We start from the raw sequence: 12,023 nt of genomic DNA, 5'->3' as shown, positions 1-12,023 counted from the left end.
GTTCGAACAAAATTTCTTTGTCACTGAATTAACAATATCCACATTTCTATTCTTCATTATCAGCATCTTCACTGCCTGTCATCTGACTGCTGAGTGAATGCTATATCTTTTAAGGCTTTGCTAAAGCAGCCCTCCACCTTGGACGTCTGGTTCTGCATTTGTCATAAACTATTTTATGCTACAGAAACAAGCATACCTCCAAGTACCTGTTGCTTAACATATAAAAGTTCATCTTTTACTTAAAGTCTACCAGGAGTCTAGTGACTCCTTTCCAAGCAACGATTCCATCCTTTTTCCATCTTGGAGGTTTATCACTGGAACATATGGCTTCCAGGGTCACCTGACAAAGGGAGAAGGGCATTTAGATATGCATGCAGCAGCTGTGAAACACTTTGGCAAAGTAGTCATGCATGTCACTTCTACTTTTGGCTTTGCCAAACAACCCTAGTTTCTTTCAGTGAACAGGAAGGGTCTCTGACACAACTACTTGATCAAACTCTGAAGGTAGGGCCTGGAATCTAACACAAATCTGGAGTTCAAGAACATTTGTTTAAGGATAAGAGGTGATAGTCCTATGTTATTCATAAAAAACTGAACCTTGGAGGTGGTGCAGTTTACCCAAGGTCACACAAATTTAGTGACAAGGCTGCTTATGCCTCTTGTTTCAGATCACTTCAAACTCAGTATATAAAAGCCCCATCATAATGTAGGTCATGTTCTTTTTTCAAGATCGTAGACTTGAGAAGCTGTGTTTTCTCCTCCTCTTCTTTTACTGGGGCCCTAAGAGTTGAAAGAACTGTGTAGGAAAACAGATTAAAGCAGCATGTTAGCAAATTTGAACAAAATCCAAAAGGACAGAAACAGTGTAGGGAAAACAGTTTTCCCAGAAAAGAAGGAACAGCTTTGATCATGCATAAATTTGCTAATGGTTCAAACCCATAAACTTAAAATAAGTGAAAACCCCTGAATTAATCCTTTCAATCTTTAGCTGCACTGAACCAACAGGGTAGAAAGATGTGCATGTACCCAGGTATCCACATGTAATAGCTACGATTTGGGATCTCCTTTGCACTTCTGTGGAGCAGACCTCACCTGTGAGCTCATTCTCAAACAAAATCTGCTTCCATACATCTGTTATAAATGTTCACACTTGCTGGGAGTAAAAATATTATTCTGTCAAGGTGAAAGGAATCAGCTTCAGAGTTGAGGGAATTTGCTTTGAAACTTGCAGATCTTATCCTTGGATCACACCACAAAGACAAAAAAAAAATGTGGGGTGAAAAAAAGGGAAATTCTTCCTTGCTAAGAGGACAGAAATAACTTGAGCTAATTATATTAACCTAAAAAAGTAAGTGAAAATTAATGAGAAATAAGAATTTTAACTGTGGAAACAGCCTCTTCTCTACACGATTGAAATCCTATACCCTTTGGTGGAATAAGCTTAGGTCAGGATCTAACCCACCAAAATGAAATTCTAGAAATAGAGAATGCTTCAGGCATCCCAAATCCAGCTGAGTATCTTGCAGTGTTTTCCCAAACTCTTAGGTTCAGTAAAATATGATTCAAATTTTGCCTCAAGCCTTAGTTTTGGAATACCATATGTATTTTTTAACAAATTCAATTTGGATGTTTCTTATTTTCTTGCCCTTTAGCTTATTAAAATGTTATTTTGTAGGAGTCATTTGTTTGAGAAGCAATCTGATTCTTTTCGAAAAACTTTGGAAGCCTTTGTTGTTGGGATAAGAAGCAAAATTTTGCATGACCTTGAGTATATACATTTGGAGTCAACTGGAACATTATAGAAGTTTCAGAATCAGAGGTTCTTAAAACTGTGGACCCCAGACCAGCATTGTCATTATCACCTGGGCAGGGCCCTCTTGCTAAGAAAGGCCTCATACTTGGTTTGATGCTGTTGCCATTATGAAATTCTTTTTTGTAATTAAATTCCAGTGGAAAAAGAGGACAGCAGAATGTTGGTGGGGGTAGATTCCCCATTCAAAGACAGCATCCACAGTATCCCATGAGCACAGAATTCCAGGAAACCCCACATGTGTGAGAGTTCAGTAAGATTTGAAGCAAGTGTAAGGTAAGCATGTTAGGTTTGCAACTGAATCAAATGTGGGAAGTTAGGGAGGTGAAGGGCTATGACAGCCCAGAGAGGTCACACTTTCTATTTGAACTAGAACTTTCTTGGAACCCAGAAAAAAGCAATGGCATTCCAAGAACAACAATCCACCAGGAAACCTTATCATATCTTCTCCAACTTGTGAATTAGCCAACTGCTTACACTCAAAGGAAAGAGAGAAGGAAACCTGTTGTTCCTTATCTTTTCAGAGCTTCCTTATCCATCAGTAACTCAAAAGCGGAGAAAGTTGGTAGAATGCAAATATATTAAGAAGTGAAATTTAAAATAATGGACTCAGTTTTGTGAGGCAGTTCCATTCTTCTGGTTAGAATGGAACATATGTATATATGTATATGTATGTGTGTGTGTGTATATATATATGTAGAGAGTGAGAGACAAACCATGAAAGATTAAGTCATATAATTTCAATGATTCCACAGATGAGTTATGCACTCTTTAAAATTGGCATTGTGCAATTTACAGGTGAACAGTAAACTTCATGCTGTTGACTTTACTTTTTCTTTAGACCATTAATGGCAAATAAAACACCTATGACTAGTTGAGAGGGACCATGGTAGAAAGGAAACAGTTTTAACTTTTAGGACCTTAATTAATGGCACTTTTTCCTTGCTTTTTGAATGAGGAGCCCAGTATCTTCGCTTTGCTCTGGGTCTTGCAAATTAAATAGCCCTTCCTGGGAACTTATTATAAATACAAATTCTCAGGCCTCCTGACCAACAAAAGCAGAAACTCACCAGGAGGGGCAAGGGAGGAGGACAGCAATATGTGTTTTAACAAGCCTTCAGGTGATTCTGACCCAGGGGCAATTTTGAGCACCACTGTCTGAATCACTGTCTTAAAAAGCTAAAGAACCCCATGGTTATATTTATCCAGAAGTTTCAGTTCTCTCTAATTGCCTTATTTTATCTAGTCTAAGTGGTAGTAGAACACACCACCACCTGCATAAATGACCTCTGAGTGTCCATCACAAGGTGATTGTGAACCTCTGCTGTGGAGTCAGACATATCTGGGTTCACCTTAACATAGCCATGCAGCTTTGGCAAGTGCTCTCCACCTTGCTGATCCTCAGTTTTCTCAGCTACAAAATGGGGATTTTTATGCTGGCCTCAGTGTGACTAAAGGATTTAAATGAGTTAATACATATAAAGTGTTTAGCGTGGTACCTGGTACATGGTAAGCACTTAAGGAAAAAGCATTGCTTATTATTATTAATAATAATTCATATTATCTGTGTTGCTGTTAGCCTTATCTGGGACAAGTCTCTGAGACATCAGTTCAGTTCAGTCGCTCAGTCGTGTCTGACTCTTTGCGACCCCATGAACTGCAGCATGCCAGGCCCCCTGTCCATCACCAACTCCCAGAGTTTACCCAAACTCATGTCCATTGAGTCAGTGATGCCATCCAACCATCTCATCCTTTGTTGTCCCCTTCTTCTCCCACCCTCAATCTTTCCCAGCATCAGGGTCTTTTCCAATTAGTCAACTCTTCGCATCAGGTGGCCAAAGTATTGGAGTTTCAGCTTCAACATCAGTCCTTCCAATGAACACCTAGGACTCATCTCCTTTAGGATGGACTGTTCTCCTTGCAGTCCAAGGGACTCTCAAGACTCTTCTCCAACACCACAGTTCAAAAGCATCAATTCTTCGGTGCTCAGCTTTCTTTATAGTCCCACTCTCACATCCATACATCACCCTTGATTAATTCTTTCTGGGTTGTCCCCTCTGCCTCAGGTTGATACTAAATCACAAAAGAAACAGAGGAAAAGGTAGAACTTTTCTGTTAACTGGTAAAGGGTTGGAAATGGGAAACAGAGCAGACTTCCTCTTATTCTTGATTAGGCATTTGCTTGTCTAAAAATTCTGCCTTCTCATAACATTTTGCCTTACAATTCTAAAGCAGATGAGGAAGTACCTCGTCCCTTGCCTGAATGTTGTAGAGAGAAAGCAATTTCACAGCTAAGATCCTGAGCTTTGGAGTTGGATGCATCTGCACCCAGATTCTGCCACTTGGACTGGGAGATCACACGTGACTTGCAGATAGGCTAAAGGTCTGCTTCTTCAAATGCAAAACAGTACCAAGGTGTAGTACAGGCATACCTCCAAGATATTTTCAGTTCTGTTCCAGATCACCATAGCAAAGAAAGTATCACAGTAAACCGAGTCACAAGTTTTTGGTTTCCCAGTTCATGTAAAAGTTATCTTTTATAGTAGTTACAGAGCTACTACTATAGTGTAGTCTGTTAAGCATGTGGTAGCATTATGTCTTAAAAAAGCATGTACTTTAATACAATTCTCTGCTAAAAAACAAAAACATGCTAACCATCACCTGAAACTTCAGTGACTCATACCAGGAACATCAAAGATCATCATAAGAAATGTAATAATAATGAAAAAGTTTGCAATATTGCAAGAACTACCAAAGTGATACAGAGACATGCAATGAGCAATGGCTGTTGGAAAATGGTGCCAATAGACTCACTTGAAGCAGTATCACCTCAAATCTTCAATTTGTAAAAAAAAAAATATGTAGTATCTGTGAAAGCAATAAAGTGCAGTCAAATGAAGTCTGCCTGTCCTGTGGAGGTGATGCAAAGAAAGCTCATATGTAACTTCCCATAGCTCAGTGTCAGGCTCCAGGTGGTCCATACTGTGTGTGGTTGTGGAAGTGATTCACACAAACTCAAGCTCAGCATCTTCCCATCAATGTGTAGGCAGATGACTTCCCTGAACCCTTACTTACAACTGGAATCATAATAACATTCCCTCCTGACCACCTCTAAATCTCAGCTCAAAGAATTATACAAAAGTACTTCATAAATAATTGAAGAACATGAGAAAGTTTCGTTACTGATGTTGCTGTCTTCAGAATGTAGGTGGCAAGAGCTTGCCAAAGGTATGTTGTTAACTCATTTCTGCTTTCATGGGAATTCAAAGATGTTGGGGGAATCAAGTCCTATTTATTTCTCTGTGTTTATTGCAACAAGAGAAAGTGTGTTTGAGCACTAAGCTAAAGTAATCTATAAAAAGGCTGCTGTTGAGTGTTAAATGTTCTCCTGCTTTTGCTGAGATCTTTAGAAGGAGAAAGTGCTCAGAGATGATGCACAGTGAGCACTATTAGAACTCAAATTTGAATCCAGCACTACCTGGGGTTTCCTCAACCCCAAGTGTAGCACCTGATTTCCAATGAGTGAGGCTCTCAGATGGGTGATGGGAGGAATCACTTGCCTTCTGCTATGCTCACATCTTGATCCTACCATAGATCCTGTTTCCTGAGACTAGATCTTACCTTCTTAAGTGAGTTTTGCTTTGCAGCAGTCCTTCTCATTCTGAATGTACATATAAATCACCCAGGAATCATCTTAAAATGTAGATTCTGATTCAGTCATTCTGCTTAGGCCTGGAGATTGTGCATTTTTATTGATTTGAGTCCTTTCCTTTTTTTTCCTTGATGAGTCTGGCTAAAAGTTTCTCAATTTTGTTTATCTTTTCAAACAACCAGCTTTTGTTTCATTAATCTTCTATTGTCTTCTTTGTGTCTCTTATATTTCTGCTCTGATCTTTATAATTTCTTTTCTTCTTCCAACTTTCGAGTTTTGTTTGTTCCTATCTCTCTAGTTGCTTTAAGTGTAAGGTTAGGTTGTTCATTTGGAATTTTTCTTGTTTCCTAAAGTAAGACTGTATTGCTATAAACTTCTCTCTTAGAACTGCTTTTTCTGTGTTCCATAGGTTTTGGATGACATTTCATTTTCCTTTGTCTCTAGGTATTTTTTATTTCCACTTTGGTTTCTTCAGTGATCCATTGGTTGTTTAGTAGCATATTGTTTAGCCTCCATGTGTTTGTGTTTTTAAGTTTTTTTCTTGTAGTTGATTTCTAATCTCATAGCATGTTCAGAAAAGATACTTGATATGGTTTCAACTTTCTTAAATTTACTGTGGCCCAGCCGGAGAAGGCAGTGGCACCCACTCCAGTACTCTTGCCTGGAAAATCCCATGGATGGAGGGGCCTGGTGGTCTCCATGCAGCCCATGGGGTCGCTAAGAGTCAGACACAACTGAGCGACTTCACTTTCACTTTTCATTTGCACGCATTGGAGAAGGAAATGGCAACCCACTCCAGTGTTCTTGCCTGGAGAATCCCAGGGACGGCGGAGCCTGGTGGGCTGCCGTCTATGGGGTAGCAGAGTTGGACACGACTGAAGCGACTTAGCAGTAGTAGCAGCATGTGATCAATACTGGAGAATGTTCCATGTGCACTTGAGAAGAATGTATATTTTGCTGCTTTTGGATGGAATACTCTATAAATATCAATCAAGTCTATCTGGTCTAACATGTCATTTAAGGCCTGTGTTTCCTTATTGATTTTCTGTCTGGATGATCTGTCCATTGATATTAGTGCAATGTTAATGTCCCCCACTATTATTGTATTACTGTCAATTTCTTCTTTTATGGCTGTATATAACATTTGCCTTATATATTGATGAGATCAGGTGCAATCAGGATGGTGTTTGCCTTATACATTGCCTTATACAGGAAGGTATTTTCTCCTATGTTGGCTGCATATATATTTACAAAGTAGACTTTAAAATAAAGACTGTTACAAGAGATAAAAAAGGATACTACTTAATGATCAAGGGATCAATTCAAGAGGAAGATATAATAATTAGAGGTTCTGCATTTTTAGCAAGCTTTTCAGTCAGGTCAGTTCAGTTGTTCAGTCCTGTCCAGCTCTTTGTGATCCCATGGACTGCAGCACACCAGGCCTCCCTGTCCATCACCAACTTCCAGAGCTTGCTCAAACTCATGTCCATTGAGTTGGTGATGCCATCCAACCACTTCATCCTCTGCCATCCCCTTCTCTTCCTGCCTTCAATATTTCCAGGCATCAGGATCTTTTCCAGTGAGTCAGTTCTTCACATCAGGTGGCCAAAGTATTGGAGCTTCAGCTTCAGCATTAGTCCTTCCAAACAAACTTTTAGGTAACACAAATACAGCTGGCTCACAAAGCCTTTGTGCAGTAAGGTTTACAATTGAGGCCCCATTGGGAACTTATAGAATCCACAGGTGAGGGCTTTGTGTTGAAGGAAGATCCCTGAGCAAGATGAAACCAGAAGGTGGATACACATTTGGGCAGTGCCTTTTGTTCCGCTGGGGTTGAGAGCTTTGGTGAGGTGTTGAGGGACTATACAGAAAGTAGCATTAGAGGTGCCAGTTGGGCCCATGGTTTTAAAGAATGAAGACCTGGTTTCCAGTTAATCCCTTTAAACTGGACACCAAAGGGGCTTCAGGAAGGGATCTCAAGATAATACTGTGCATGGAAAAATATTCCAACAAAAAGCACACTATGAAACTGCTGTAGTGATGCCATTACTGCTTAGCATGCTTCCCAGCACTCAGCATATGTCCAAAGCCTGGCTCTGTCAGCTTTTTTTAAGACTAGATTTCTAGAATTTAGTAATATTATGTTAGCAGTAGTTAGAACATTGGTAGGAGTAATGGTCATGGCAGCAGTTAATATTTGAGAACTTACAGTGCAAAAGATCCTTGTCTTTGTCTCATTTAATCCTCATAGCAACCCTACAAGTTAATAACTGTTTTTATCCTCATTTTCCAAGTAAAGAGAATAAAACATAGGAAATGTTTTAAGTGACCAGGTCACAAACTAATTAATAGATCCCCCACCCACTCCCTCCTCCCCCTTCCCTTGGGCCCTCAGGCAATTTGTGGTCATTAAAGAAAAATCACTTTATTCCAAAGAAGAAGAAGAGAAGTCACTCAGTAGTGTCTGACTCTTTGCGACCCCATGGACTATAGCCTGCCAGGCTCCTCTGTTCATGGGATTCTCCAGGCAAGGATACTGGAGTGGGTAGCCATTTCCTTCTCCAGGGGATCTTTCCCATCCAGGGATCGAACCCAGGTCTCCCACACTGCAGGCAGACTCTTTACTGTCTGAACCACCAGGGAAAGGATCCCAGTAAATGCCCAAGTAGCGTTGAGGACATGGAAAGGGTAGCCCTTTCCTTCCTAGGCATGGGAAGATGAAGTCGTGGGCAAAGTAGAAAACCCTTACTATTGTGGTAGCAAGCACAGTGTTATATGAACTGACCACCACATCTTCCCCGTGAGGGGAAAACACTTAAAATCAATCAGGACTTCCCTATGGAAGCAAGAGAACATTTACCATGAAGCTTCCATGAAATCTCGTATCTGCTACTCAACTATTCTGCTGGATAGGATCCAGAAAGAGTTTTCTGCCTCCTTATTCCAGGATACAGAGCCCAGAATTCACCTCTAGATGGCAAGCTCCTTCATTTCTGTATCTCAACCCTGGCACAGAGTCTGGCTCAAGGGATATGTCAACACATGCCATTAATAGATTAATATACTCATCTACTAGTAATGCCCTCACTCTGCTCAGGAAGACTCATGAAAGTTCTGTTGGAGTGCCTTGCTCTGAATGGAGGAGTATAGTTGAGGGAAACAGGAAGGAATGTAACTGATTTATTCCAGTGCCAGGTACTGCCCTCAGGACTTGGGTGATGATGATTAGGATGACCCTGTGTATTCCCTCTGGAGGCAGACAGACCTAGATTTGAATCACATATCTACAAACTGCTACTCATATAACTTTCAGAGAACTTCTCAACATCTCTGAGCTTTGGTTGCTTCATCTATAAAATGGAAATCATGCAGCAGCTCTGTCTTAGAGTTGTTGAAGATTAAGGAAGATAAAGTGTGTGAAGTGTGAGGCATCGTGCTCTGCCTATGGTAACAGGACATGATGGCTACATGACTGTGACGGATGAGCCTTCCCCACAGAGCAGTTGGTGGCAAGCTTTTCTGCAAAGGGCTGGATAATAATCTTATGTTTTGTGGACTATATATGGTCTCTGTCACAACAACTCAGTTCTGCCATTGTAGCGTGGAAGTAACCACAGATAATACAAATTGACTCTCATCTTGTTTTTAACATGTCATCAAATATTCTCCTTCTGGTTTTCTTTCCATTTCTTGGCAATGTATAATACATTCTCAATTTATAGACTAAACAGAAATGGGCAGTGGTTCAGCTTTGACCCATGCTCCATAGGTTGCTGACCCCTGGTCTCATGAGGAAAAAGACAAAGCTGCTGCAAATGCAACATTTCAAAGTGCTGAGTAGGCGGGTTTCTCTTCTGCATGGCAGTGAGAAGAGGAAGATTAAGAACAGCTCTGGAGAGGAGGAAATACGGGAGCTGGGGTTTTCAGAGTAAGTACCAGTTCTCCAGATGGGACAGATAAGAGAAGGAAACAGCAATTCATAAAAGAAAAAGGAAACAAGAAAAACATGTCTTTCTAAAGAATTGCTACAAAGGGAAAGAACTCTTGTAGTTTAGCTGATTGTTTTTCTCATTAATTTGATTATGTTCTGTGGCCATTACTTGATTTGGGTTGATGTTACAAAAGCCACCCCCCTGCCCCCGAGTATACCTTGCGTTTGTGTTCATGCTTTTACCCCCTCTCCCAGCCACCATCACTACCTCAACCTCCTGAAAGTTCTTCCTAAAAATCTCAGGAAGCATCTGTTGACAGGTAACATAGCCTTTCCTTCTGGGCAGTTTTGTCATTCAAGTCTAAGAATATGTGAACATCTTGAAGAATTAATAATATCACTCTACTACGCTTTGCTGCTGCTGCTGCTTTAGTAAGTTGATTAGTTGCTTCTCTATTAAATGTTAACTGAAAATACATTTTAAAAGACATACTTGACATATAATGCATTGGTTTCAATACATTACAACATAATGATCCCATGCTTGTATGTATTGTGAAATGATTACTACAGTAAATCCAAATAACACCCATCCCCACATATATTTACAAAATGTCTTTTTCTTGTGATCAAATTTTTTAAGATCTATTCTCCTAGCAACTTTCAAATGTACAATACAGTATTATTAAAGAAAAAGGAAAGGAAGTGAAGTCGCTCAATCATGTACAACTCTTTTTGACCCTATGAACTGTTGCCCACCAGGGTTCTCTGTCCATGGGGATTCTCCAGGCAAGAATACTGGGTTGCCATTTCCTTCTCCAAGGGATCTTCCCGACCCAAGGATCAAATCTGGGTCTCCCACATTGCAGGCAGACTCTTTACCTTCTGAGGCACAGTATTATTAACTATAGTTTAAATGCATTTAAGTAGATTTTTAAAAATACTATTTTTTATGTCTATGGGAATCTGACTATGAAAAATTAGCAAAATCTTTTGTCTATGAAATTATGTTTCTGAATTTTTAAGTCAGATCAAGAATGGATTGGCTTAAAGATTTTTGACCCATAGCTCAGTCACATCTGACTCTTTGGGACCCTGTGGACTGTAGCCCACTGCCAGGCTCCTCTGCCCATGGAATTCTCCAGGCAAGAAGACTGGAGTGGGTTGCCATTTCCTTCTCCAGGGGATCTTTCCGATCTAAGGATAGAACTCTGGTCTCCTGCATTGCAGGTGGATTCTTTACCATTTGAGCCATCAAGGAAGCCCTTTGGCTTAAAGAAAATGGAGATTATTCGGAATTGCTTTTAAATCTAGGTGCCTGAAAACTATAAAAATTTAACTTTTTTAATTTTTTAAAATTTATTTTTTTTTTAACTGAAGGATAATGGCTTTGCAGAATTTTGCTGTTTTCTGTCAAACCTCAACATGAATCAGCCACTTAGTATTCGTTCAATGATACTGTATTGAACAGGCTTCCCAGGTGGCTCAGTGGTAAAGAATCCACCTGCCAATGCACGAGGCACAGGAGACTCAGATTCAATTCCTGGGTCAGGAAGATCCCCTGGAGTAGGAAATAGCAACCCACTCCAGTATTCTTGCCTGGAGAATCCCATGGACAGAAGAGTCTGGTGGGCCACAATCCACAGGGTTGCAAAGAGTCAGACACAACTGAGCACACATGCATCATATTGAACAGCTTTAAAAGTTGATGAGCATTTTTTTTAAGTTCCATTTTAAAACATTTCTGATTTTTCAAACCTTTCAGCATCTGAGGCTCAGGAGATTATAGAAAAATAGGGCTTCCTAGGTGGCACTAGTGGTAAAGAATCCACCTGAAGAATTGATTCTTTTATTCAACAAACATGTATTGAGTCCCTACTATGTAGCAGACACTTTGCAGGACACTGAGGATACACAAAGACTGAGGCACACTCTCTGTCCCAAAAATGAGATAAAGGAACACTTAGCAGTGTGTCAAAGCAGGTCCAAGGCAGAAATTATACACAAGAGACGATATTTTACCAAAGTCATTAGTAGATCCTTGTGGGAAACTCATTTTCAGCCAAAAGCACTTCTTCTATACTCCTTATTCCATCCAGATGAATCGGGGCAATTTGTAGTGGTAATAAAAATGGTTATTGAATGCCTACTCTGTGCCAGACTCTGAACTACTTCACTGCACTATGACATCGAATCCTCACAAGATTCCTTTACATTATGTGCTATTATGACCTGTTATTGTGCCTGAGATCAGCCAGTTACTGTGTACTACCCTGACCCAGCCTGGTTCAGCCTGATTCCAAAGCCCATGCTGTTCCCACCACACTATACTGATGATGTTTTTTCTGGCATGTGCATCAGAGGTTGAATCATTTAATAAAAAAAATAGGAACACGTCCAGTTAATTTTACCCATGAAAGGGTTAGGGTTAGGTAGCGAATAGCTGACTGCGTAATGTGTGCATCTCTTGATATAGCCATCAGCTGCAGAAATGCACAAGGCCATGCTAAGGTGCGCACAAATGCAGTTATATGTATAGCCACACACACATAGACAAATAAAGGAGGGAAGGAAATAGGGAGGGCGAGGGGTGAGCTATTCCAGACCGTTTCAGTGATTACCCTCCAGTA

The 12,023-nt window shown here is 40.3% G+C and overlaps 1 long non-coding RNA gene across 1 annotated transcript; it reads right to left on the bottom strand.

The window, feature by feature from the left end:
- Positions 1 to 635: 635 nt before the first annotated feature.
- On the bottom strand, positions 636 to 11,578 carry LOC145511454 (uncharacterized). Its single transcript, XR_014057872.1, has 2 exons — positions 11,416 to 11,578; positions 636 to 796 (listed from the first exon to the last, which is right to left on the bottom strand). It is a non-coding gene; the product is annotated as an uncharacterized LOC145511454 (long non-coding RNA).
- Between the last annotated feature and the right edge of the window lie 445 nt (positions 11,579 to 12,023).

The sequence above is a fragment of the Giraffa tippelskirchi genome, chromosome 6, assembly GCF_054371585.1.
Source record: "Giraffa tippelskirchi isolate mGirTip1 chromosome 6, T2T-mGirTip1v1.2.pri, whole genome shotgun sequence".
NCBI lineage: Eukaryota > Metazoa > Chordata > Mammalia > Artiodactyla > Giraffidae > Giraffa > Giraffa tippelskirchi.
Note: the sequence above shows the minus strand (reverse complement) of the source record. Positions and strands in the feature narration are given on the sequence as shown.